At 47.4% G+C, this 25,329-nt stretch overlaps 1 protein-coding gene across 10 annotated transcripts in view; it reads right to left on the reverse strand.

Moving 5' to 3' along the window:
- gtdc1 (glycosyltransferase-like domain containing 1) overlaps positions 1 to 25,329 on the reverse strand; it is a 459,381-nt gene that overhangs the window by 389,647 nt on the left and 44,405 nt on the right. For 6 of the 10 annotated variants that reach the window (XM_038789957.1, XM_038789967.1, XM_038789959.1 and 3 more), the window contains one exon: positions 21,003 to 21,081. The exons of the other annotated variants lie outside the window; for them this stretch is intronic. The gene's annotated coding sequence lies outside the window, so the exon portion shown is untranslated. The remainder of the gene's footprint in view (positions 1 to 21,002; positions 21,082 to 25,329) is intronic. 10 annotated transcript variants of the gene reach the window in all.

Genomic DNA, 25,329 nt, shown 5'->3' on the forward strand with positions numbered 1-25,329 from the left:
GTTGCTGCATAAGATAAAGATGCATGGCATTAAGGGTAAAGTAGTAGCATGGATAGAGGATTGGTTAATCAATAGAAAGCAAAGAGTGGGGATTAATGGGTGTTTCTCTGGTTGGCAATCAGTAGCTAGTGGTGTCCCTCAGGGATCCGTGTTGGGCCCACAATTGTTCACAATTTACGTAGATGATTTGGAGTTGGGGACCAAGGGCAATGTGTCCAAGTTTGCAGATGACACTAAGGTGAGTGGTAAAGTGAAAAGTGTAGAGGATACTGGAAGTCTGCAGAGGGATTTGGATAGGTTAAGTGAATGGGCTAGGGTCTGGCAGATGGAATACAATGTTGACAAATGTGAGGTTATCCATTTTGGTAGGAATAACAACAAACGGGATTATTGCTTAAACAATAAAATATTAAAGCATGCCGCTGTGCAGAGACCTGGGTGTGCTGGTGCATGAGTCACAGAAAGTTGGTTCACAGGTGCAACAGATGATTAAGAAGGCAAATGGAATTTTGTCCTTCACTGCTAGAGGGATGGAATTGAAGACTAGGGAGGTAATGTTGCAATTGTATAAGGTGTTAGTGAGGCCACATCTGGAGTATTGTGTTCAGTTTTGGTCTCCTTACTTGAGAAAGGACGTACTGGCACTGGAGGGTGTGCAGAGTAGATTGACTAGGTTAATCCAGAGCTGAAGGGGTTGGAGTATGAGGAGAGGTTGAGTAGACTGGGACTGTACTCGTTGGAATTTAGAAGGATGAGGGGGGACCTTATAGAAACATTTAAAATTATGAAGGGAATAGATAGGATAGATGCGGGCAGGTTGTTTCCACTGGCGGGTGAAAGCAGAACTAGGGGACATAGCCTCAAAATAAGGGGGAAGTATATTTAGGACTGAGTTTAGGAGGAACTTCTTCACCCAAAGGGTTGTGAATCTATGGAATTCCTTGCCCAGTGAAGCAGTTGAGGCTCATAGAACATAGAACGATACAGCGTAGTACAGGCCCTTCGGCCCACGATGTTGCACCGACATGGGAAGTCAAAAACTAAAGGTCATCTAACCTACACTATGCCCTTATCATCCATATGCTTATCCAATAAACTTTTAAATGCCCTCAATGTTGGCAAGTTCACTACTGTTGCAGGTAGAGCATTCCACGGCCTCACCACTCTTTGCGTAAAAAACCCACCTCTGACCTATATCTATTACCCCTCAATTTAAGGCTATGTCCCCTCGTGCTAGCCACCACCGCGGGAGAAGGCTCTCACTGTCCACCCTATCTAACCCTCTGATCATTTTGTATGCCTTTATTAAGTCACCTCTTAACCTTCTTCTCTCTAACGAAAACAACCTCAAGTCCATCAGCCTTTCCTCATAAGATTTTCCCTCCATACCAGGCAACATCCTGGTAAATCTCCTCTGCACCCGTTCCAAAGCTTCCACGTCCTTCCTATAATGAGGCGACTAGAACTGTACGCAATACTCCAAATGCAGCCGTACCAGAGTTTTGTACAGCTGCAACATGACCTCATGGTTCCGGAACTCAATCCCTCTACCAATAAAGGCAAACACACCATAGGCCTTCTTCACAACCCTATCAACCTGGGTGGCAACTTTCAGGGATCTATGTACATGGACACCGAGATCCCTCTGCTCATCCACACTACCAAGAATTTTACCATTAGCCAAATATTCTGCATTCCTGTTATTCTTTCCAAAGTGAATCACCTCACACTTCTCCACATTAAACTCCATTTGCCACCTCTCAGCCCAGCTCTGCAGCTTATCTATGTCCCTCTGTAACCTGCAACATCCTTCCACCGACTTTAGTGTCGTCTGCAAATTTACTCACCCAACCTTCTGCGCCCTCCTCTAGGTCATTTATAAAAATGACAAACAGCAACGGCCCCAGAACAGATCCTTGTGGTACGCCACTCGTAACTGAACTCCATTCTGAACATTTCCCATCAACCACCACCCTCTGTCTTCTTTCAACTAGCCAATTTCTGATCCACATCTCTAAATCACCCTCAATCCCCAGCCTCCGTATTTTCTGCAATAGACGACCGTGGGGAACCTTATCAAACGCTTTACTGAAATCCATATACACCACATCAACTGCTCTACCCTCGTCTCCCTGTTCAGTCACCTTCTCAAAGAACTCGATAAGGTTTGTGAGGCATGACCTACCCTTCACAAAACCATGCTGACTATCCCTAATCATATTATTCATATCTAGATGATTATAAATCGTATCTTTTATAATCCTCTCCAAGACTTTACCCACCACAGACGTTAGGCTCACCGGCCTAGTTACCGGGGTTATCTCTACTCCCCTTCTTGAACAAAGGGACCACATTTGCTATCCTCCAGTCCTCTGGCACTATTCCTGTAGCCAATGATGACATAAAAATCAAAGCCAAAGGCTCAGCAATCTCTTCCCTGGCTTCCCAGAGAATCCTAGGATAAATCCCATCAAGCCCCGGGGACTTATCTATTTTCACCTTGTCCAGAATTGCCAACACTTCTTCCCTACGCACCTCAATGCCATCTATTCTAATGGCCTGGGTCTCAGCATTCTCCTCCACAACATTATCTTTTTCCTGAGTGAATACTGACGAAAAGTATTTATTTAGTATCTCGCTTATCTCCTCAGCCTCCACACACAACTTCCCACCACTGTCCTTGACTGGCCCTACTCTTACCCTCGTCATTCTTTTATTCCTGACATACCTATAGAAAGCTTTTGGGTTTTCCTTGATCCTACCTGCCAAAGACTTCTCATGTCCCCGCCTTGCTCGTCTTAGCTCTCTCTTTAGATCCTTCCTCGCTTCCTTGTAACTATCAAGCGCCCCAACTGAAAATTCACGCCTCATCTTCACATAGGCCTCCTTCTTCCTCTTAACATAGGCCTCCTTCTTCCTCTTAACAAGAGATTCCACTTCTTTGGTAAACCACGGTTCCCTCGCTCGACCCCTTCCTCCCTGCCTGGTACGTACTTATCAAGAACACGCAATAGCTGTTCCTGAACAAGCTCCACATATCCAGTGTGCCCAACCCTTGCAGCCTACTTCTCCAACCTACACATCCTAAGTCATGTCTAATGGCATCATAATTGCCCTTCCACCAGCTATAACTCTTGCTCTGCGGGGTATACTTATCCCTTTCCATCACTAACGTAAAGGTCACCGAATTGTGGTCACTGTCTCCAAAGTGCTCACCTACCTCCAGATCTAACACCTGGCCTGGTTCATTACCCAAAACCAAATCCAATGTGGCCTCGCCTCTTGTTGGCCTGTCAACATATTGTGTCAGGAAACCCTCCTGCACACATTGTACAAAGAACGACCCATCTAATGTACTCAAACTATATCTTTTCCAGTCAATATTTGGAAAGTTAAAGTCTCCCATAACAACTACCCTGTTACTTTCGCTCTTTTCCAGAATCATCTTCGTCATCCTTTCCTCTACATCCCTAGAACTATTAGGTGGCCTATAGAAAACTCCCAACAGGGTGACCTCTCCTTTCCTGTTTCTAACCTCAGCCCATACTACCTCGGAAGAAGAGTCCCCATCTAGCATCCTTTCCGCCACCGTAATACTGTCCTTGACTAGCAGCGCCACACCTCCCCCTCTTTTGCCCCCTTCACTGAGCTTACTAAAACACCTAAACCCCGGAACCTGCAACAACCATTCCTGTCCCTGCTCTATCCATGTCTCGGAAATGGCCACAACATCGAAGTCCCAGGTACCAACCCATGCTGCCAGTTCCCCTACCTTATTTCGTATACTCCTGGCATTGAAGTAGACACACTTCAAACCACCTATCTGAACACTGGCACCCTCCTGCGAAGTCAAATCTGTGCTCCTGACCTCTATACTCTCAATCTCCCGTACCCCAAAACTACAATCCAGGTTCCCATGCCCCTGCTGATTTAGTTTAAACCCCCCCAAAGAGCACTAACAAATCTCCCCCCCCCCAGGATATTGGCGCCCCTCAGGTTCAGATGTAGACCATCCTGTCTATAGAGGTCCCACATTCCCCAGAAAGAGCCCCAGTTATCCAGAAATCTGAATCCCTCCCGCCTGCACCATCCCTGTAGCCACGTGTTTAATTGCTCTCTCTCCCTATCCTCGTCTCACTATCACGTGGCACGGGCAACAACCCAGAGATAACAACTCTGTTTGTTCTCGCTCTGAGCTTCCATCCTAGCTCCCTAAAGGCCTGCCTGACATCCTTGTCCCCTTTCCTACCTATGTCGTTAGTGCCAATGTGGACAACGACTTGGGGCTGCTCCCCCTCCCCCTTAAGGACCCGGAAAACACGATCCGAGACATCACGTACCCTTGCACCTGGGAGGCAACATACCAAACGCGAGTCTCTCTCGCTCCCACAAAATCTCCTATCTGTGCCCCTGACTATTGAGTCCCCAATTACTAATGCTCTGCTCCTATCCCCCCTTCCCTTCTGAGCAACAGGGACAGACTCCGTGCCAGAGGCCCGTACCCCATGGCTTACCCCTGGTAGGTCGTCCCCCCAAGTATCTCTCACTGTGTCCCGCCGGTCTCCTCGCTCTCGATGTGTCCCCACCGCTCTCCTCGCGCTCTTTTATCCTGTGTCCCCGCCGCACTCCTCGCTCTCACTGTGTCCCGCCGCACTCCTCGCTCTCACTGTGTCCCGCCGCACTCCTCGCTCTCACTGTGTGCCGCCGCACTCCTCGCTCTCACTGTGCTCCTTCATTAAATGTTTTTAAGATACTTGTTACTAGTTTTGGATACTTGGGGGAACGACCGCAGGGGGTCCCTGCACTGACTGCTTCTTCCCAGTCCCTCTTACAGTTACCCATCTATCTCCAGTCTTTGGTGTAACTACTTCCCTGAAGCTCCTATCTATGACCCCCTCTGCCTCCCGAATGATCCGAAGTTCATCCAACTCCAGCTCCAGTTCCCTAACTCGGTCTTGGAGGAGCTGGAGATGGCTGCACTTCCTGCAGGTAAAATCAGCAGGGACACTAACGGCATCCCTCACCTCAAACATCCTGCAGGAGGACCATTGCACTGCCTTCCCTGCCATCCCTCCAAGTTCCGAACCAAGTTCTGGTAAACAAATATAAATAAATAAAAAATAATAATATAATATAGCACTTACCTGCTCACACCAATGAGTCTTATTATTAGGTTAGAGGAGGAGGGCGGGTGGGAGACACTATACGTGTAGTGTCTCGAGTTTCCTCTCCACCAGAATTTATTGGCTAGGGGGAAAAAAAAACCTTCGTTCTTCCGGTTCCCGCCTTATATTATCTTCGCTCTCACTGGTACCCCGCCGCTCTCCCCTCGCTCTTTCACTGACTCTCCGCCACTCTCCTCGCTCTCTTTCACTGACTCTCCGCCGCTCTCCTCGCTCTCACTGTGTCCCGCCGGTCTCCTCGCTCTCGATGTGTCCCCACCGCTCTCCTCGCGCTCTTTTATCCTGTGTCCCCGCCGCACTCCTCGCTCTCACTGTGTCCCGCCGCACTCCTCGCTCTCACTGTGTCCCGCCGCACTCCTCGCTCTCACTGTGCTCCTTCATTAAATGTTTTTAAGGTAAAGATAGAGTTTTTTGAAGAATAAAGGGATTAAGGGTTATGGTGTTCGGGCCGGAAAGTGGAGCTGAGTCCACAAAAGATCAGCCATGATCTCACTGAATGGCGGAGCAGGCTCGAGGGGCCAGATGGCCTACTCCTGCTCCTAGTTCTTATATGAAGAGGCAAGAGTTCAGCTCCTTTTTCACCAACACACCTTTAATGGTTCAAACTCACTCTGCACAGAACTTTACAGATCACCAGATCCAGAGGCCACCTGAATCCCTTTACATATCAGTGTCAATCATTGAACACTTAACATAAATGAGACAATCACTGAACACTTAACATAAATGAGACAACTAATTGCAATGTCTCTTAACCCATTACTTAACACACAGACAGTTGCCCAAGGCTGTCCTTTTTTTTAAAGCAAATATTCAAACATAATTATCATTCAATTCTTGATCCAAAGTTACTACATGTCATGTTTTGAAAAAATTGTAATTCAAAGCATCATGCCCGAGATAGGTTTTTCATATTACCACCACGTCTGGAGTCAACAACATTAGAGAACAATGGAGTAGGGCAGGTAACAATTAAAACCGCATCAGGACATACACACTGGCTAAAAGGATGGCACAGCAGGAACACCAGTTGCATTCCAAGTATACTTAGCAAGACCTAGGTGTCGTCATGTATCAATCGCTGAAAGTAAGCTTGCAGATACAGCGGGCAATAAAGACGACAAATGGTATGGTGGCCTTCATAGCAAGAGGATTTGAGTAAAGGAATAGAGAGGTTTCACTGCAATTGTACAGGGCATTGGTAAGGCCACATCTGGCGTATTGTGTGCAGTTTTGGTGCCCTTATCTGAAGTAGGATGTTCTTGCTCTGGAGGCAATGCAGCGATGGTTTACCAGGTTGATTCCGGGAATGGCGGGACTGTCATGAGGACAGACAAAGTCGGTTAGGTTTATATTCATTGATGTTTAGAAAATTGAGGGGATCTTACAGAAACCTACAAATTTCTAACAGGATTAGACAGGGTAGATTCAGAATGTCCCTGATATTGGGGGGAGTCCAGAACTGGTTTGAGAATAAGGGGTAAAACTTTCAGGACAGAGGTGAGGAGAGATTTCTTCACCCAAAGAGTGGTGAATCTGTGGAATTCGCTACCACAGAAAGAAACTGAGCCAAAACATCGTGTAATTTCAAGAAGGAATTAGATATACCTCTTGGGGCTAAAGGGATCACGGGATATTGGGAGGGGGGGGGGGTCAGGGTATTGAACTTGATGATCAGCCGTGATCATAATGAATGGCGGAGCAGGCTCGAAGGGCCGAATGGCCTCATCCTGCTTCTATTTTCTATGTTTCTATGTTCCAAGATATTCCTTTAATAATAGAATCCTTACGTTGCAGGAGGCCATTCAGCCCATCAAGTTTGCATTGCTCTCTGAAAGTGCACCCTACCTAGGCACACTCCACTTACCTATTCCACAGGCCCACCCGGAGGAAACCCATGCAGACACAGGGAAGCGGCCAGAATTGAACAAGGGTCCCTGGCGCTATGAATCAACAATGCCACGATGCCGCCCAAAGGAACTCTACCAGTCCTCATGGCAAGAAGATACTGGCTCTAAGTATCTTGAGCAACCTTGTCCTCTTTCTTCAGCTAATATCATCATACATTCAAATATCAGCTATGTCTCACTCACTTTCCCCTGTAAGTCAGAAGGTTTGCTTTCAAGTTGAAGGACATCAACATGAAAATCAAAGATGACACTGTAGTGTGGTACTGAGAGAATAAAGGTGCCACCTTTTGGATGAGATGTTAAACTGAGGTCCCATCTGTTATTCCACATGGACAACACTATTTAAAGGAAGATCAGAGGAGTTATTTTGAGAGACCTGGCTAACATTTATCCTGCAATCAACATCATAAAAATCAGATTATGAAATGAAGAAAAAAAATGAAAATTGCTTATTGTCACGAGTAGGCTTCAATGAAGTTACTGTGAAAAGCCCCTAGTCGCCACATTCCGGCGCCTGTCCGGGGAGGCTGGTACGGGAATCGAACCGTGCTGCTGGCCTGCTTGGTCTGCTTTAAAAGCCAGCGATTTAGCTGAGTGAGCTAAACCAGCCCCTGATTATCTGATCACAACTGCATTTGTGTTTGTGGGAGCTGTGTGCAAATTGACTGTCACATTTCCTTTATTACAACAGTGGCTGTACAGCCAACTGAGTACTTTTGAAGTAAAGCGCTTTATTATGTACTGTATATCTGTTATGGAAGACAAATGTAAGTTTATATTTCCTGTCTTTCCATGTTATTTTACATGATCAGAAACAAACTCTGTATAAAGTTTAAATACCTCAACACACACACATCTTTGGTCATCATACTTCCCCTTAATGCAATTTCTAAACCTACTTGGCATCAATTTAATGTTAGGACGTTGCATGATTGTGATACAAATATGAAATTTGTAAGATCATACTTTGCGACTCTCTTTTTAATTTAAGGTCAAGGGAGGAACGAAGGAAGTCTTGTACCCTGCTCCGAATCCTATTCAACAAGCTTGGGTGGCTTGGTTGTTTATCTCACAGGGAAGAAGGTGCAAGATACTCACACCTGCAAGCAATCACCAGAGCAAATGTGCTGACTGGACATAATTTTAATCTCGGCATGTTACAGGGAGATGTTAGGAATGTCAGGTTTGGGCAGCACGGTGGCCTAGTGGTTAGCATAACCGCCTCACGGCGCTGAGGTCCCAGGTTCGATCCCGGCTCTGGGTCACTGTCCGTGTGGAGTTTGCACATTCTCCCCGTGTCTGCGTGGGTTTCGCCCCCACAACCCAAAAATGTGCAGAGTAGGTGGATTGGCCACGCTAAATTGCCCCTTAATAGAAAAAATAATTGGGTAATCTAAATTTATAAAAAAGGAATGTCAGGTTTTGTAAATGGTTCCACTTCAAACTGTCTATTTAATTTCAGGATAGAATGGAGTTTGGGAATGGAGTTTAGGGTTTATAGGCTAGTTAATCAGTATTTCTACCTGGAACAAGGCCAATGTGATTAACATTGCCAAGAAGATGGGCTTTTGGAAGGGAGACGTTTTTTTAAAAATTAGTTTTTTCCAATTAAGGGGCAATTTAGCGTGGCCAATCCACCTAGCCTGCATATCTTTGGGTTGTGGGGGTGAAACCCACGCAAACACGGAGAATGTGCAAACTCTACACAGACAGTGACCCAGAGCCTGGATCGAACCTGGGACCTCGGCGCCATGAGACAGAAGTGCTAACCACTGCGCCACTGTGCTGCCCTCGAAGGGAGAAGTCCTTAGGAAGCAATTGCAGGATCGGGTTCCGAGTTTTAGTAATAATTCCCTGAGCCTCACAGACAGTCAATCTGCAAGTATCTGAGAGAGAGAGAGAGAGACAGATGGAGACAGTCAGTCTCTATTGTACACCACAAAGAATGCAAGCGGGGGCTCCCCCTTGGATTGAAGAGACCTGGTAAGTGAAAATTAAAATAAGGCTGGAAAATTCATCTATTTTTGACTAGAGAGAAGGAGCAGCACACGTGGAATTACGCTTGCTACCCAAATCACTGATACAGATTGTAAATAGCTGGAGCCCAAGCACAGATCCTTGTGGTACACCACTAGTCATAGAATGACCCGGTTATTCCCACTGTCTATTTTCTGTCAATGAACCAATCTCAATTTATACTAGCATATTATCCCCAATCCTATGTGCTATACATTTGTTTACTAACCTTTTGTGTGGATCCTTTTTGAAAGCCTTCTGAAAATCAAAATACACCACATCTACTGATTTCCTCTTATCTATTCTGCTAGTTACATCCTCAAAAAAACTTGATCACATTTCATAAATTCATATTTACTTTCCAAATGCTCCATTATTTCTAAGTATTCAGCTATCGTATACTTTTTTCATAGATTCTAGCATTTTCCCAAGAATGATATCAGACTAACAGATCTATCATTTCCCATTTTCTCTTTCCCCCCAATTCATAAATAGTGATGTTGCATTTTCAACCTTCCAATCACCGATGAAGGAGCTGCGCTCTGAAAGCTAGTGATTCTAAATAAGCCTGTTGGACTTTAACCTGGCACTGTAAGATTTCTTCCAACACCGGCATCTCCACATCACAGTACAAATGGGACATCGATGTCTTGGCCTGATTACATCACAAAAAGATTCATCTCTTGCTTTTTATTCTGCTAAAACTGCTACACTATCAGACAACTGCACCATTCAAGGGGCTGTATTTTACACTCCCCCACACACAGATTTGAAGGCAGGGAGGTTAGTTAGATCCAGTACAAAACCTGCCAGCCACCTGCCTGCCCACTCCTTCCCCACCACCATTTTACCAGCAGCAATTTTACCAGCAGGAGGGGTGGCAGCGGGTGGCCGGCCCGCCATTAGGCCAATTGAGGCTTTTAAGTGGCAATTAATTCTCAGTTAAGAGAGTCATCCTGCTGCCACCATGATTTAACTGGCTGAAGTAGAGGCCCACATCAAGTAGCCAGCCTGGCAAGTTTCCTGTATCAGCTGTAGGCAAGCGTAGGGGTTTCTACTTAATGAGCCACCCCATCTGAAGGCACCCCTCCCTTCCCCACTGGTCTCTCGATCAACACTCCACACACCCTTTACCAGGCCTGCCAGCTTGGCACATAGTACTTTTCTTTGAGACCCATCCAAAAGTGATTTGAGACCCCAATCCAACACCACATGCTTCTGTCTCAAAGTTCTGACGAGCTGTCGGCCTTTATTGGCCAGCAGGCTCTCAGGGGGCAGAAATGCTGCCTTTAGTCTATTAACAGCCGGCAATCCACTAAATGATAAAAACAAATTACTACAGATGCTGGAATCTGAAACAAAAACAGAAAATGCTGGACAATCTCAGCAGGTTTGAAAGCATCTGTGGAGAAAGAACAAAGCTAGATTACTTTTTGTCAAAGTCCACTAAATGGATGTGGGGAAGCCAACGTTTCCCCGAGGCTAGCTCCCCCAGCCTCCACAATGTTTTAGCCAGGAAGTGGTGAGGAAGGGAGCATTCAGCACCTCACATAATTGAGCTGCAGGTCTCTTCCCTTTTCCTTTTCATTGATAGAGGTTTTCCCTTCGTCTTCATATTTGGAGACACTTTTATTGAGTGACTGCCAACAACAGTTATCCCACCATCGACAGCAGAAGTCGGTGGTAGCCTGCTTATTTTTGCAACTGTTGGCAATTGGGAAAATTTTAGATTAAAAAATGAAAATGGGATAAAACAAAAAGGGGAATTGATAAGTAACACTATCTTGAGGGGTGTTTTGAAATGCAAATGAGCATATCAATTAGAAAAGCAAGTGTTCACCATATGACTGGGGGGGGGAAATGGGGTGTAAAAGATGTGCTTCAATGTAGAGAAATAAGGGAATTGACACTTCTATGGTTAAGAGCCGGATCCACCGGGTGGGTAACATCAAACGGAAAAATGATTTTTCCACAGCACAGTAACTATGAACAGTAGAAGCAACAACCATCACAGCCACACTAAGCTGCAGAAAACAGTCTCCTGAAAACAATTATTGCTAAAAGGTTAAAATCCCAAAACTCAAACAAAGATTACGCCATCGCTGAAACTGAAGACGGTTTCCCTCAAACAGGGACAAATAACCTGTGGATAGTAACCATCTGCTGGATTTATCTCACAAGAATTATATAATAGTGAATGTTGTTTGGGAACAAATGACATCTCAGAATTCAGGATACATAGTTAGTTGGGACAAATGGATAACTTTACGAGATAGTGTGTGTGTTTAACCATCAATGTACTTGATACTCGAGTGCACTGCTGTAGTGTCTTATAGTCCTTCTTGTTATGTATTTTTCTTTAGTTAATATTTTTTTATTAATCAAACAGAAAACGACTGGACTATGCCTCCATGGTTTGCATATCTTGTCTCACAGTATACCAAATTGAGAATACACTAATTGCTTCAAGTTACTCTTCTGTGTTTGGGGATACTCTCGCATTTAATATCAGAAAAGTTAGAACGATAGAACCTTAGAATTCCTACAGTGCACAAGGCCATTCATCCCATCCAGTCTCCACTGACCCTCTGAAAGTGCACCTCGTCCAGGCCCACTCCCCCACCCTATAACCCCACCTAACCTACACAGCTTTGGACACTAAGGGGCAATTTTAGCACGGCCAATCCACCTAACCTGCACAGCCTTGGACTTTGGGAGGAGACCGGAGCACCCGGAGGACACCCATGCAAACACAGGAAGAAAGTGCAAACTGCACACAGTAACCCAAGGCCAGAATTGAACCAGGGTCCATGGCTCTGTGAGGCAGCAGTACTAACTACTGTGCCATCCCCAACCACAGTGCCACCATGCCGCCCTTAACATAATATGGAGAATAAAGAGAAGGAAACCTTTTAACACAACCGTTGGAACATCAGCCTACAGCTCTGTGGAGGCTATTGGAGAGGTGGGGGGAGGGGTGGTAGTGAAGGCAGAGGATGAAAGTGAGGGGCACAGGACAACAAGTGGACAAGGATGATGCACAGCTCAGAAGGCTGCTGCAGCGCTGATGGACAAACCTTCATTTAAAAGATACATATCAGGAGACTTCCGGGGTGGGTAGTGCGGAGCTAAGCCGCACGTTCGGCGGCTCCCGCTATTTTTGGACTTATGGGCTCTTTTTAGGGCCCGTAACAGCGCTGGACGGACTTTTCCCGGTGGGGGGAAGACATCAGCTGCACCTCTCGGCCGGTGGATGGACTGGACCAGGAGCAGGGCGGTCAAAAAATCAGCTCTGGAGCAGAGAAAGGTGCGAGGGAGGAAGACCAAGATGGCGGCGGGCGGGGAATCAGCAGCGTGGCAGCAGTGGGCACAGGAGCAGCTCCATTGCTGCTTCAGGGAGCTGAAAGCTGAGCTGCTGGAACCGCTAAAGGCCTCACTTGACAAGCTCATGGCGACTCAGACGTCCCAGGGGCCAGAGATTCGCGAGGTCCGGCAAAAGGCCTCTGAGAAGGAGGATGAAATCCTAGGCCTGGCAGTGAAGATGGAGTCGCATGAGGCGCTCCACAAGAAATGGCAGGCGAGGCTGGAGGAAATGGAGAACCGCTCGCGGTGGAAGAATATGCGGATCCTGGGCCTCCCGGAGGGGCTGGAAGGATCGGATTTGGGGGCCTACGTGGTCACGATGCTGAACTCGCTAATAGGAGCGGGGTCCTTCCAAGGGCCCTTGGAGCTGGAGGGGGCCCATCGAGTGTTGGTGAGAAGGCCCAAGCCGAACGAGCCGCCAAGGGCGGTGCTGGTCCGGTTTCACTGGTTCGTTGACCGAAAATGTCTGCTGAGGTGGGCCAAGAAGGAGAGGAGCAGCAGGTGGGAGAATGCAGAGGTGGCGAAAAAAAGGGCTGGTTATAACCGGTCGAAAGCAGTGCTGCATAAGAGAGGGGTGAAGTTTGGCCTGTTACATGAGGATTCTTGGGGAGTTCGGGGACTTCTCTGGGTATAAGCTCAACGTGGGGAAGAGTGAGCTGTTCGTGGTGCATTTGGGTGACCAAGAGAGAGAGATGATGTGAAGATGCCGGCGTTGGACTGGGGTGAGCACAGTAAGAAGTCTTACAACACCAGGTTAAAGTCCAACAGGTTTGATTCAAACACGAGCTTTCAGAGCGCAGCTCCTTCCTCAGGAGAATCACCTGAGAGAGAGAGAGAGAGATAGGGGTGCTTCTGCTGAAAAGGGCAGAGAGGAGCTTCAGATACCTGGGGGTCCAGATAGCCAGGAGCTGGGGGGCCCTGCATAGGCTCAACTTTACGAAGTTGGTGGAACAGATGGAGGAGGAGTTTAAGAGGTGGGATGTGTTGCCACTCTCCCTAGCGGGCAGGGTCCAGTCGGTCAAAATGACGGTGCTCCCGAGGTTCCTGTTCCTTTTCCAGTGTCTACCCATCGTGATTCCGAAAGCTTTTTTAAGGAGGGTTAGTAGGAGTATTACGGGGTTTGTGTGGGCGCAGAAGACCCTGAGGGTGAGGAGGGTATTCTTGGAGCAGGGCAGGGAAGTGGGTGGGTTGGCGCTGCCCAACCTGTGTGGGTACTACTGGGCTGCGAACGTGGCAATGATACGTAGGTGGGTGATGGAGGGGGCGGCATGGAAGAGGTTGGAGGCGGCGTCCTGTGTGGGCACGAGCCTAGAGGCGCTGGTGACGGTGCCGTTGCCGCTCCCCCCAGCAAGGTACTCTACGAGTCCGGTAGTGGTGGCTACCCTCAAAATCTGGGGGCAGTGGAGGCGGCATAAGGGGGAGGTGAAGGCTTCAGTTTGGTCCCTGATACGGGGGAACCACCGGTTTGTACCAGGGAGGATGGACGGAGTGCTTTTGAGCTGGCACAGGGCAGGTATCAGGCGGCTGGGGGACCTCTTTCTCGATGGGAAGTTTGTAATCTTAGAGGAGTTGGAGGGGAGGTTCGGTCTCCCCCCAGGGAATACCTTTAGGTATATGCAGATTAGGGCATTTGTTAGACGGCAGGTGGTGGAGTTTCCACTGTTGCCGCCAAGGGGGGTTCAGGACAGGGTGCTTTCGGGGACATGGGTCGATGAGGGGAGGATCTCGGCAATCTACCAAGTGATGCAGGAGGGGGAGGAGGCCTCTGTGGAAGAGCTGAAAGAGAAGTGGGAGGAGGAGCTGGGAGAGGAGATCGATGACGGGACGTGGGCGGATGCTTTGGGAGGGTGAATTCCTCCTCCTCTTGCGCACGGCTTAATTTAATCCAACTAAAGGTGCTGCATAGGGCGCATATGACAGGGACCAGGCTGAGCCGGTATTTTGGGGCAGAAGACAGGTGTGGCAGGTGTTCGGGGAGCCCCGCAAACCACACCCACATGTTTTGGGCGTGTCCTGCGTTGGAAATGAAATCAAAAATGAAAATCGCTTATTGTCACAAGTAGGCTTCAAATTAAGTTACTGTGAAAAGCCCCTAGTCGCCACATTCCGGCACCTGTTCGGGGAGGCCGGTACGGGAGGGCTTCTGGAGGGGTGTTGCGGGGACCTTGTCAAGGTTGGTTGGCTCCAGGGTGGCGCCTGGCTGCGGGCTCGCAATTTTCGGGGTAGCATCGGAGCTGGGAGTGCAGGAGGCGAAAGAGGCCAGGATTCTGGCCTTTGCGTCCCTGGTAGCCCGGCGCAGGATTCTTTTACAGTGGAAGGATGTGGCTGGGTTCATCAAACTGGAGAGGGTCAAGTTTGACCTAAAGGGGTCGGTGCAAGGGTTCTTCCGGCGGTGGCAGCCGTTTCTAGACTTCCTGGCGGAGCATTAGGGGGTGGTCAGCTTCAGCAGCAACCCCGGGGGAGGGTCCTTGTTCGATATGGGGATATGGGGGATGGGTGTGTGATTCCAGGGTTTCATGCTTATTCTGTGTGTTAATTTATTGTTGTTGTATTTGGGGGGGGTTACTGGTTTTCTTTGTTTTGTGGGTGAAAATTTGTTGAAAATTTGAATAAACATTATTTCTTTTTTAAAAGATACACATCAGGCCCAGAGTGAATAGTCCCATGATTTCTCCATATAATTGCCTATTAACTAGTTCAGATGCTGAGTAAAACGCTGTCAACTCTGTCAATAACTGCCTCAACCCCAACTTCAACTGAGTATCCCTAATGCAAGGGTGTATCTTTTTCTATTTTCCACGTCAATCAGTTGTTGACTTGAAGTAAAATATTACTCTCAAAAACAGACGCTTGGGCATTGACCTTAAATATTAACTCTTTTTCTCTCTTCGTAGATGCTACCTTATTTGTTGAATATCTGCTGCATTTTCTGTTGTTATGGAACTCACAGTAACATTCTACAGCACATGCGTTGTGGAAGTTCACCCAACACTCATTTTTTCATCGAATCCCAACAGTGCAGGAGGCCATTCAGCTCATTAAGTCTGCACCGAGCCGACTTCCGGTAGCGGCAGGCAGGAGGCAGCCGCACACTGGAGGGCTCCCGCTCGGGAATAGAAATTTTGGGGTTTTAAAGCCCGGTCCCAGGAGCAACGGAGGCTGAAAAAGCTGTAAGAAGGCACAATGAGGAGAACTGTCGAAATTTGGGAAAACGCAGCCGTGAAAAAGGGGGTTAATGAAAGTCCGCCGGTGAGTGGCAAAGTCAGCGCAGGAACTGTAAGGAAAGCGAAGGCTGGGGCACCAGGGGAGGCCGCATTGCTCACAGCAGAAGAAATGACCAAGGTGATGGCTGTGGAACGTGAAAAACAGTTCACAAAGCACATGGAAGCGATGAAGAAGGAGATACGGTGGTATTGAAAGTGCTGGTGGAGGAGGCGATTGCCCCGGTGAGGGCGGCGTATCAAGCGCAGTGGCGGAAGTGCGGGAGCAAGGTGTGACACTGAAGGAAGTGGAAGAGGCATTATCGCAGCACAGTGATCAACTCACTGATGCATGATCAATTGCACAAAGACGAGAGTTGGATACAATCGAGGCTTTAATACACTAAGATGTGGGGCCTCCTACAGCAGCTGGCGAAATGGCTGCTGTACAAGGAGCACACATATTTATACTCCGCCTACTGGGCGGAGCCAGCAGGCAGGGAACTACCCCGTACCTGTAGTACAGGGCCTTACCACAAATCACCTAATATATACACCAGTGGTGACTACCACATTCACCCCCTGTTAAAATCGAGTCCGGCAGGGGTGATGGAGAACTATATACAAGTACATGATTTAAAATACAGAGAGAAAAAAAATGAGTCCAGCGGGGTGGAGGAGAACTATATACAAGTACATGTTTTTAAAAATACAGAGAGAATAAAAATTGAGTCCAGCGGGGTGGAGGAGAATTATACAGAAGGATGATGTTTCAAGAGTCCCGGTCAAGTTACACATTCAGTCAGTCCGGAGCCTTGATCTGCCGCTGGGTGCGCCACAACGGTGGCGGCAATTCTGGTGTCGGTCTGGTCCTCGGTGACTCCGGGAGTGTTCCGAAATCGTCGTCATCCTCTGGCGTGGGCCTGGGGAGGACGGAATGTCCTGGGGCGGGAGTTGCAGCTGGGTGCGTCGGGGAAGGGGAGGGTGGCGCCGGGCCGGAGAGGTGTCTGTGTGGGGAACCTGCTGATGGCAGGTCCCTGAGGGAAACAGTATCTTGGCGGCCGTCGGGGTACGCTACGTAGACGTCCTGTGGGTTGGCGTGGAGTAGCTGTACCCTTTCAACCAAAGGGTCCGCCTTGTGGAGTCGTACGTGCTTACGGAGGAGTACAGGTCCTGGAGCTGCAAGCCAAGTCAGGAGCGACACCCCGGAGGTGGACTTCCTGGGGAAGGCAAAGAGATGTTCATGGCATGTGTCATTAGTTGCAGTGCACAGGAGCGACCGGATGGAGTGCAGTGCGTCAGGGAGGACTTCCTGCCAGCGGGAAGCCGGGAGATTTCTGGACCATAGGGCCAGCTGCATGGCCCTCCAGACCGTCCCATTCTCCCTCTCCACCTGCCCGTTTCCCCGGGGTTTATAGCTGGTCGCCCTGCTCAAGGCGATACCCTTGTTGAGCAGGAACTGGCGCAGCTCATCGCTCATGAATGAGGATCCCCTGTCGCTGTGGACTTAGGTGGGGAAGCCGAACAGAGCGAAGATGGTATTGAGGGCTTTGATGACGGTGGTAGACGTCATATCAGGGCATGGGATGGCGAAGGGGCATCTGGAGTACTCATCGACCACACTGAGGAAGTACGTGTTACGGTCGGTGGAGGGAAGGGGCCCTTTGAAGTCCACGCTGAGGCGTTCAAAGGGGCCGGAGGCCTTTACCAGGCGAGCACGGTCTGGCTGGTAGAAATGCGGTTTGCACTTTGCACAGACCTGACAGTCTCTCGTGATTGCCCTGACTTCCTCAACCGAGTAGGGCAGATTGCGGGCCTTGATGAACTGGTACAAACGTGTGACTCCCGGGTGACTAAGATTGTCGCGCAGAGTCCAAAGTCGGTCCACCTGTGCGCTGGCACATGTACCTCGGGATAGGGCATCGGGGGGCTTGTTGAGCTTACCGGGGCGATACAAAATCTCGTAGGTGGAGAGCTCAATCCTCCACCTCAAGATTTTATCGTTTTTGGTCACGTTGGTGGAAGCAGTTGACAGGTTGTGTGGGCGAGACTGGTCAATCGTGACCGAGGCGAGACGCGGCTGGTCGTCGATGGTGGCAGGCGATGAGTTGCCAGGGGGGCATGGGTCCTGGTAAGATGGCGGCGCCCACGAGCCACACGTGTCGTGAGGAAGACAAGATGGCGGCGCCCGATGATCCTGGGGAGAACAAGATGGCGGCGCCCACAGGCCGCACGTGGCGGGGGTTGAACAAGATGGCGGTGCCCATGGGCCGCACGTGGTCCGAGGAGGGAAAGATGGCGGCGCCAACTGGTCGCACGTGGGGGGAGTCGGAACTATAGCGGCGACTGCGCGGGACTGGCACACCGCAGCAAAGTGTCCCTTTTTGCCGCAGGCCTTACAAAGGGCGCTCCAGGCGGGGCAGCGCTGTCGGGGGTGTTTAAGCTGCCCACAGAAGTAACATTTGGGTTCCCCGGGGTTGGTTGGCTGCCGCACGGCACAGGCGTGGGGTTGGCTGAAGGGGGTCGCTGGTGAGGTCCACGATAGGGCAACCGTCTGCGGCGTCCACGATGCGCAGGAGGGGTGGGCCGCACGGCCGGGGGCGTAGGCCTGGATGTTGCGCAAAGTGACCGTAAGCGAGAGCACTAGCTTTTTAGCCTCTGCTAGGTAGAGTGTGGCCCCTTATAAAGGGCGCTGTCGGATGTAATCGGACCGCATCCCTGTGACAAATGCGTTTGAGTGTTCCGTGGCCGTGATGGCCTGGCAGTCACAGTCTCTAACTAGAGGAATCATGGCACGCCAGAAATCTTCCACTGACTCACCGGGAAGTTGACGACGAGTGGAGAGGATGTGCCTGGCGTAGAGCGTGTTAGTCCGCTGGGCGTAATTTTCTTTCAGTAGCGCCATGGCTTCTGCGTAGGTCGGCGCGTCCTGGATAAGCGGAAAGAAGTTGGAGCTCAGCCGCGTACAGAGGACCTGAATCTTCTGAGCTTCAGGAATTGAGTCTGGTGCAGACCCGATGTATGCTTCGAAACAGATTAGCCAATATTGAAAGTCCTTTTCGGCGTTGTCTTACTGCGGATCCAGCTGCAGGCGATCTGGCTTGATGCGGAGGTCCATCTTCTGAAAACTTTAGTGTATTAAATTGATGCACGATCATTTGCACAGAGACGAGAGTTGGATACAATCGAGACTTTAATACACTAGGATGTGTGGCCTCCTACAGCAGCTGGCGAAATGGCTGCTGTACAAGGAGCACACATATTTATACTCCGCCTACTGGGTGGAGCCAGCAGGCAGGGAACTATCCCCGTGCCTGTAGTAGAGGGCCTTACCACATCAGTGGTGACTACCACACTCACCTCAATGGGGAAGGAGTTGCGGAAGGTGATAGAGACCAAAAAAGGTCTGCAAGCCTAAATGGAAGACCTGGAAAACAGATCCAGGCAGCAGAATCTGAGGATCATGGGTCTGCCTGAAGGGGTGGAAGGCCCGAGGCTGACGCAGTATTTTGCCATGATGTTGGTGGAGCTATTGAGGGAGGGGGACAATCCCTCCTGATACAAACTAGATCGGGCTCATTGATCGTGGAGGCCTATACCTAAGGGGAGTGAGCTGCCAAGCGTAGTAACTGTGTGTTTCTGTAGATACTGCTTAAATGAGAAGGTCCTGTGCTGGGCAAAACAGAAGCGGGTGGTGCAGTGGGCTGGAGCTGGTATACGTGTATACGAGGACTTACGGTGGAGCTGGCGAGGAGGCGGGCGGCCTTCAGTCGGGTGAAGAAGGCACTGTACATCAGCAAGGTGTAGTGCGGCATAGTAAATCTGGCTAAATTGAGGGTGACCTACAAATCCTAGTACATTTATTTTGATACGGCGGAAGCGGCGGAGGAGTTTGCGAAGGCAGAAGGACTGTGGCAGAATTGAGAAATGGGACTGAGAGCGAGTCGTGTACCGATGTAGCCTCATGTAACTCTATTTTTTTACTGCGTGTTGGTGTATGTACTAAATGAGTCGACGCTGTATATTTGGACAAGGGAAGAGTTGGGACTTTCATTTGCAATGATGGTTCTTTGGGGCTTGGGTATGTATGCTGGGGTTGTGGGCTAAAGGGGATTTCTTGATTTTCCTGGGATCGGGCAAGGGGGAAGGAGACCCGGGCGGGGGGCTCCACGCTGGCCGGCTTAAGTTAGGGGAAGGAACCGAGGTTGGGGGGAGCTTACAAGAGGAAGTGGAGGGGAGGAGTCTGGGAGAAGGGGTGGGGTTGGGGGGGGGTGTCATTCACGGTACTCTTCGGGAATTGGATGGCCTTGAATATTGGGGGGGGGGGGGACTAGATATGTCAATAGTGACCATAGGCGATTCCCGATTCCTTTTTCTTTTTTCCTTTTTCTACTCCTTGGGACGGTTTGTTTTATTTGATGCTTATATTGTCAGGCGGGACGTTGTTTGGGGGGTGGTGGAGGATGGGATTGTTGTTTTTAAGAAAGGGATTGTCATTGTATTCGTTTTTTTTAAAAGTCTGCACCGAGTCCCTGATAGAGCACTTCAACCAAGCCCACTTCCCTGTCCCTTATACCAATAACCCCTTAACCTAACTTGCACAGTATCCTTGGACTGTGGGAAGAAACCGGAGCACTCGAAGGAAACCCACGCCAACACTGGGACAATGTGCAAACTCCACACAGGCAGTCACCCGAGGCCGGAATTGAGCCCGGGTCTCTGGCTGTGAGGCAGCAGTACTAACCACTGTGCCACCTTGCCGCCCTATGTCTCAATAAATGGCCATGATGTGGAGATGCCGGCGTTGGACTGGGGTGAGCACATTAAGAAGTCTTACAACACCAGGTTAAAGTCCAACAGGTTTGTTTCAAACACTAGCTTTCGGAGCACTGCTCCTTCCTCAGATTCACCTAGTGTTTGAAACAAACCTGTTGACTTTAACCTGGTGTTGTAAGACTTCTGACTGAATAAATGGCAATTATGTAATTCGAACCCATCTCATGTAGATTTCAATCAGCCCCATTGTCTCAGTTCCAACATAAAGTTGCTCAGGATGAGCAAAACTATCATATTCAATCAAGATACGTTTGGCCACAATAATGAGTATCACTGAGGAAGACTTTAAATCTAGTTCAGAAGTAGGAACTCAATTTCACAGTCAAATATTCTGCTAAACTTTCCAACCACAGCAGGAAAGTTTCTACAGTATCCGACGTTTTTTCTAAAGTGCCGTTGATTGACACTGGCCATAAAACTGTGGTCAACATTTATACAAAAATAAACAGACATTAGGCATGTAGCTTACTCTGTTTAAGTGGGTTGCTGATTACCTGTAAGTAGGCTGTTACTGAAAGTGTAGTTTTTCATGCCAAATTTCCCATTCACTTCAATAGAAACCTTTTCTTCCCCCTGTTGAGTGCACAATTAAGATAATTTTATCTTAAAGAACACAATTCCAACTATAGATGCACTGAGCGCTTATTCGCAAAAAGTGCCAAATGTGTGAATTCTTCCAAAATGTCTACAAACTAAAATCTTACGGTCCCTGACTGTGGAAATCAGGTAGTATTTCCTTTCGTTGTCAAGTACTAAAAGCCTCTGACTAAGATATTCCATCTGTTTTCAGTGGAAAGCAATCTTTCCTTGCGGACTTCATAATGTTTATTAAATACAAGCAAATCTATCAAAGTATGGCTCAAGGTGAGTCAGATTATATGCTGCATCATAAGAAGGTTGACATGAACTTTATCTGAATAAAAATTTGAAACTTATCCTCTAAACTTATTGAAATTATCAAATCCAAACTATTAACAGGGGTTGAGGGCCTTCAAGAAAAAATATTAATAGAGGTGATGAAAGGAAAGCTTCAATGTTTAAATTGAGAAATATTTAACTTCTGTATATTTTATATTAACAGACCTAATATTGAACATTGGAAATTAGAGTTCCAATGACAAGGCCTTTTTATCTCTTTAATAAAACTGGATAGCAAAAGAGTGATACACAACAAATTAAGTGCACAGGAAGTTAAGTGCTAAATGCAAGAATTTTAATAAATTATAGGCTGATAATGAAAATTGGTACAGACCAATTAACCAAGAAGAGGAAAGAGAAAGTTGCAGTCAATCCAAAGGTATCAACAACAGTGGTGAGAAGTTATCTCAGACTGCTAATGCATTCACTAAATTATCAACTGGAGGGAGTCCTCTTCACCACTGGAACAACAGAGCTCTTTGCAAAAGCTAATACATTAGATTTATACATAGGATTTCCTGCAGGACCATGTACATGCATACATGATCAATTTAATCCTTGTATTCGCGTGACTATTTAAAAATCTAAAATTCTCTTCCTCTTTAATGTATTTTGGCTTTGAAGTCTTTGTCCACATTTACAGCACTGTCACATATCATTTCTACAGAAGTCAATACATTTTGACAATCATACTCCAAATTATTTTGAGTGCCTCAAAATATATTACTACATTTTTTTGTATGCTTTAGATTCAGTTCTTCATAGAACCACTGATGATTTCAGCTTTTGAGATTTTTGGATGCCATTTCCCAAAATTAGTTATTTGTAAACGTAAAATTTTAAGTTCAATCGAGTTTTCACAGGTTTAAAATACCCCTGTGGTTGCTGAGACAAAGGAAGTAATGATACATTAATGAATCAACTATCCTTACTGCTTCCCAAATGACAATAGACATCAGTGCAAAAATTCTGTGCAACAATCTTCAGCCAGGAGTGCTGCATCACAGATGCCAATCTTCAGCAAATTCGATTCACTCCATGAAATATCAAGAATCAGTTGAAGACATAGGAACATAGGAATTAGGAGAAGTAGGCAATTCATTGCTTGGATCAGATAATGGTTGATCTCTTCCTGGTCTCAAATTAAACTCCTTGCCTGTTCCCCATGTCCCTTAATCCTGTTTTATCAGAAATATATCTATCTCCTTCTTGAAACCATTTAACGATTTAGACTCCACCGCATCAACCCGACAATATGGAAAAATGTCCGGTTATGTCCTGTATTAAGGCAGCATTTTGAAGAATGTTGCATCGAACAGCCTGGCAAAACTGAAGTCAATGGGAATCAAAGGGAAAACTTTCTACTGGCTGGCGTCATACAAAGAAAAATGAATGCGGTTCTTGGGAGGCCAATCACCTCAGTTCCAGGACATTGCTACAAGAATTCCTCAGGCCCAACCTAAATTTCGAACATGAATTTCCACCATCTTAAGTTGCTTCATCAATAACTTTCTCTCCATCATAAGGTCATAAGTGGCTATGTTCATAGATGACTGCAAAATATTCAGTTACATTCTCAACTCCTCAGTCAGTGAAGCAGTTTCTGTTAATATGCAGCAAGACCTGCACGATGTTCAGGCTTCAGTGAATAAGTGGCAAGTAACATTCACGCCATGAAAGTGCCAAGCAGTGACCAACTCCAACAAGAGATCATTTAGGTTTCTCCCCTTGAATTCAATGGCATTACTGTTGCTGAATCCCCCACTATCAACATCCTGGGTTTTACCACTGGCCAGAAATTAAACTGCACCAGCCATATAAATACTGTGGATACAAGAGCAGGTCAGAGGCGAGTAGCTAATCTCGTGGCTCCCCAATGCCTGTGCACCATCTACATTGCACAGGACAGGAGTGTAATGGAATACCCTCCACTTACCTGGATGAATGTGGATCCAACAACATTTAAGAAGCTCGACACCATTCAGAATAGACATCCCATCCACCAACCCAAAATGTTCATGGCCTTCGCTACTGATGTACAATTGCAGAGAAGAATTTGGAGGCAGCCACAGAGGCTGCAGGTGTCCCATTTATAATAGCAGACAAACCCTCGAACAAACACGCACACACACACCACATCATGCGCCCACCCACCTCCCATAGCACCTCATATCCCTATGTCAAACTATGCCTCCCTGTAAGCAACCCCTATGTCTTCCCTGGGCTCAAGTATTTTAGTACTGTAATGAACGTCTGGGATCTCAGCCTAGAATACATAACGAAGGGCAGCATGGTGGCACGGTGGTTAGCATTGCTGCCTACGGCGCTGAGGACCTGGGTTCAAATCCCGGCCCTGGGTCACTGTCTGTGAGGAGTTTGCACATTCTACCCGTGTCTGCGTGGGTTTCGCCCCCACTACCCGAAGATGTGCAGGTTAGGTGGATTGGCCACGTTAAATTGCCCCTTAATTGGAAAAAATAATTGGGTACTCTAAATTTTTTTTTAAAGAATACATAACGAGACTTGGCCGCGAGCCCAGAATTCCATTAGCCTGCTGAAACACCTGAGCCCCAGGGAAAACATTCCTTGATAGACAACTCTTCTCAAGACAGTATTTTTGACACCCAGCAAGGAAAAGTCGCAGTGAAAAGTATTTTTCTACGGCCAAGGGAACGTACACAGTACGTACATAGTGGACAAAAAAGAATAATCGGCAGAGTACATTGACATTAAGTACGTTGATCCATCTCATGACTAGCCGCTCGAAGCATTTCATGACCATATCATCTGGTGAACTGTGCACAGTTTTGGTCCCCTTACTTGACGAGGGATGTAGTTGCATTGGAGGCAGTTCAGAGGAGGTTTACTAGTTTGATTCCAGAGTTGTCTTACACATGTCTTATGAAGAGATATTGAGCAGTTTAGGTGTATGCTCTCTAGAGTTGAGAAGAATGAGAGTAGATATAATTGAGGTATATAAGGTGATAAAAGATATTGACAGAGTAGTTGTAGAGCAGTTGTTTCCTCTTGGGGAGCAATCTAGAATGAGAGATCATAGTTTTAGGATAAAGGGAAGCAGATTTAAAACAGAGATGAGCAGAAATTATTTCTCTCAAAAGGTCGTCAATTTGTGGAATTCATTACCCCAGAGTGGGATGGATGCCGGGACATTGGGTAAACTTGAGGAGATTAACAGGTTTTTAATTAGTAATGGGTTCAAGGGTTATGGAGAACAGGCAGGAAAGTGGAGTTGAGGCCTGAGATGAGATCAGCCATGATCGGATTGAATGGCGGAGTAGGCTTGAGTGGCTAAATTGCCTAATCCTGCTCCCAATTCTTACGTTCTTATATTCTCATTCATCATGATGATGCATAATAATTAAAAATTATCTTATACATCCCAGGACCAAATCTCCAAGCAACCAGATAAGCATAAGGTGAGAAGATATGAATTTTGCTGTGCTCAACCATCACCCCCAAAGTTGCATGCAGTAGTTTATAGATAACTCCCTGTACACCATAGACCAGTCCCACTCTGCAATACTTTCAGTGTTTGACATCACAATTACATACATACTCTTGTCTCTGAACATATCATCGAAATGCATCTTTGCCGATAAAAATATATTTATTTTCCTGATCCAGGTACCATAAAGCAAATGCTTTTGCAGTTAAACATATACATTATGTTCTCCTTGATACCGCAATACATCTAAGACCGTTTCATCTGTGCAGTTCTTTTGCTGCAAAACATCATCCCCACAAGTTCCTTTTGCCAGGCATGGACCTTTCCTGCATAATTAAAAACCTCTCTCACCTTATATATACACTGCATGGGAATCAGTAATGAGGATCCTCACTTCATTGCACCATAACAACCCCAACACAAATTACATGCTTGGT

The sequence above is a fragment of the Scyliorhinus canicula genome, chromosome 2 (assembly GCF_902713615.1).
Source record: "Scyliorhinus canicula chromosome 2, sScyCan1.1, whole genome shotgun sequence".
In the NCBI taxonomy this organism is placed as follows: Eukaryota; Metazoa; Chordata; class Chondrichthyes; order Carcharhiniformes; family Scyliorhinidae; genus Scyliorhinus; species Scyliorhinus canicula.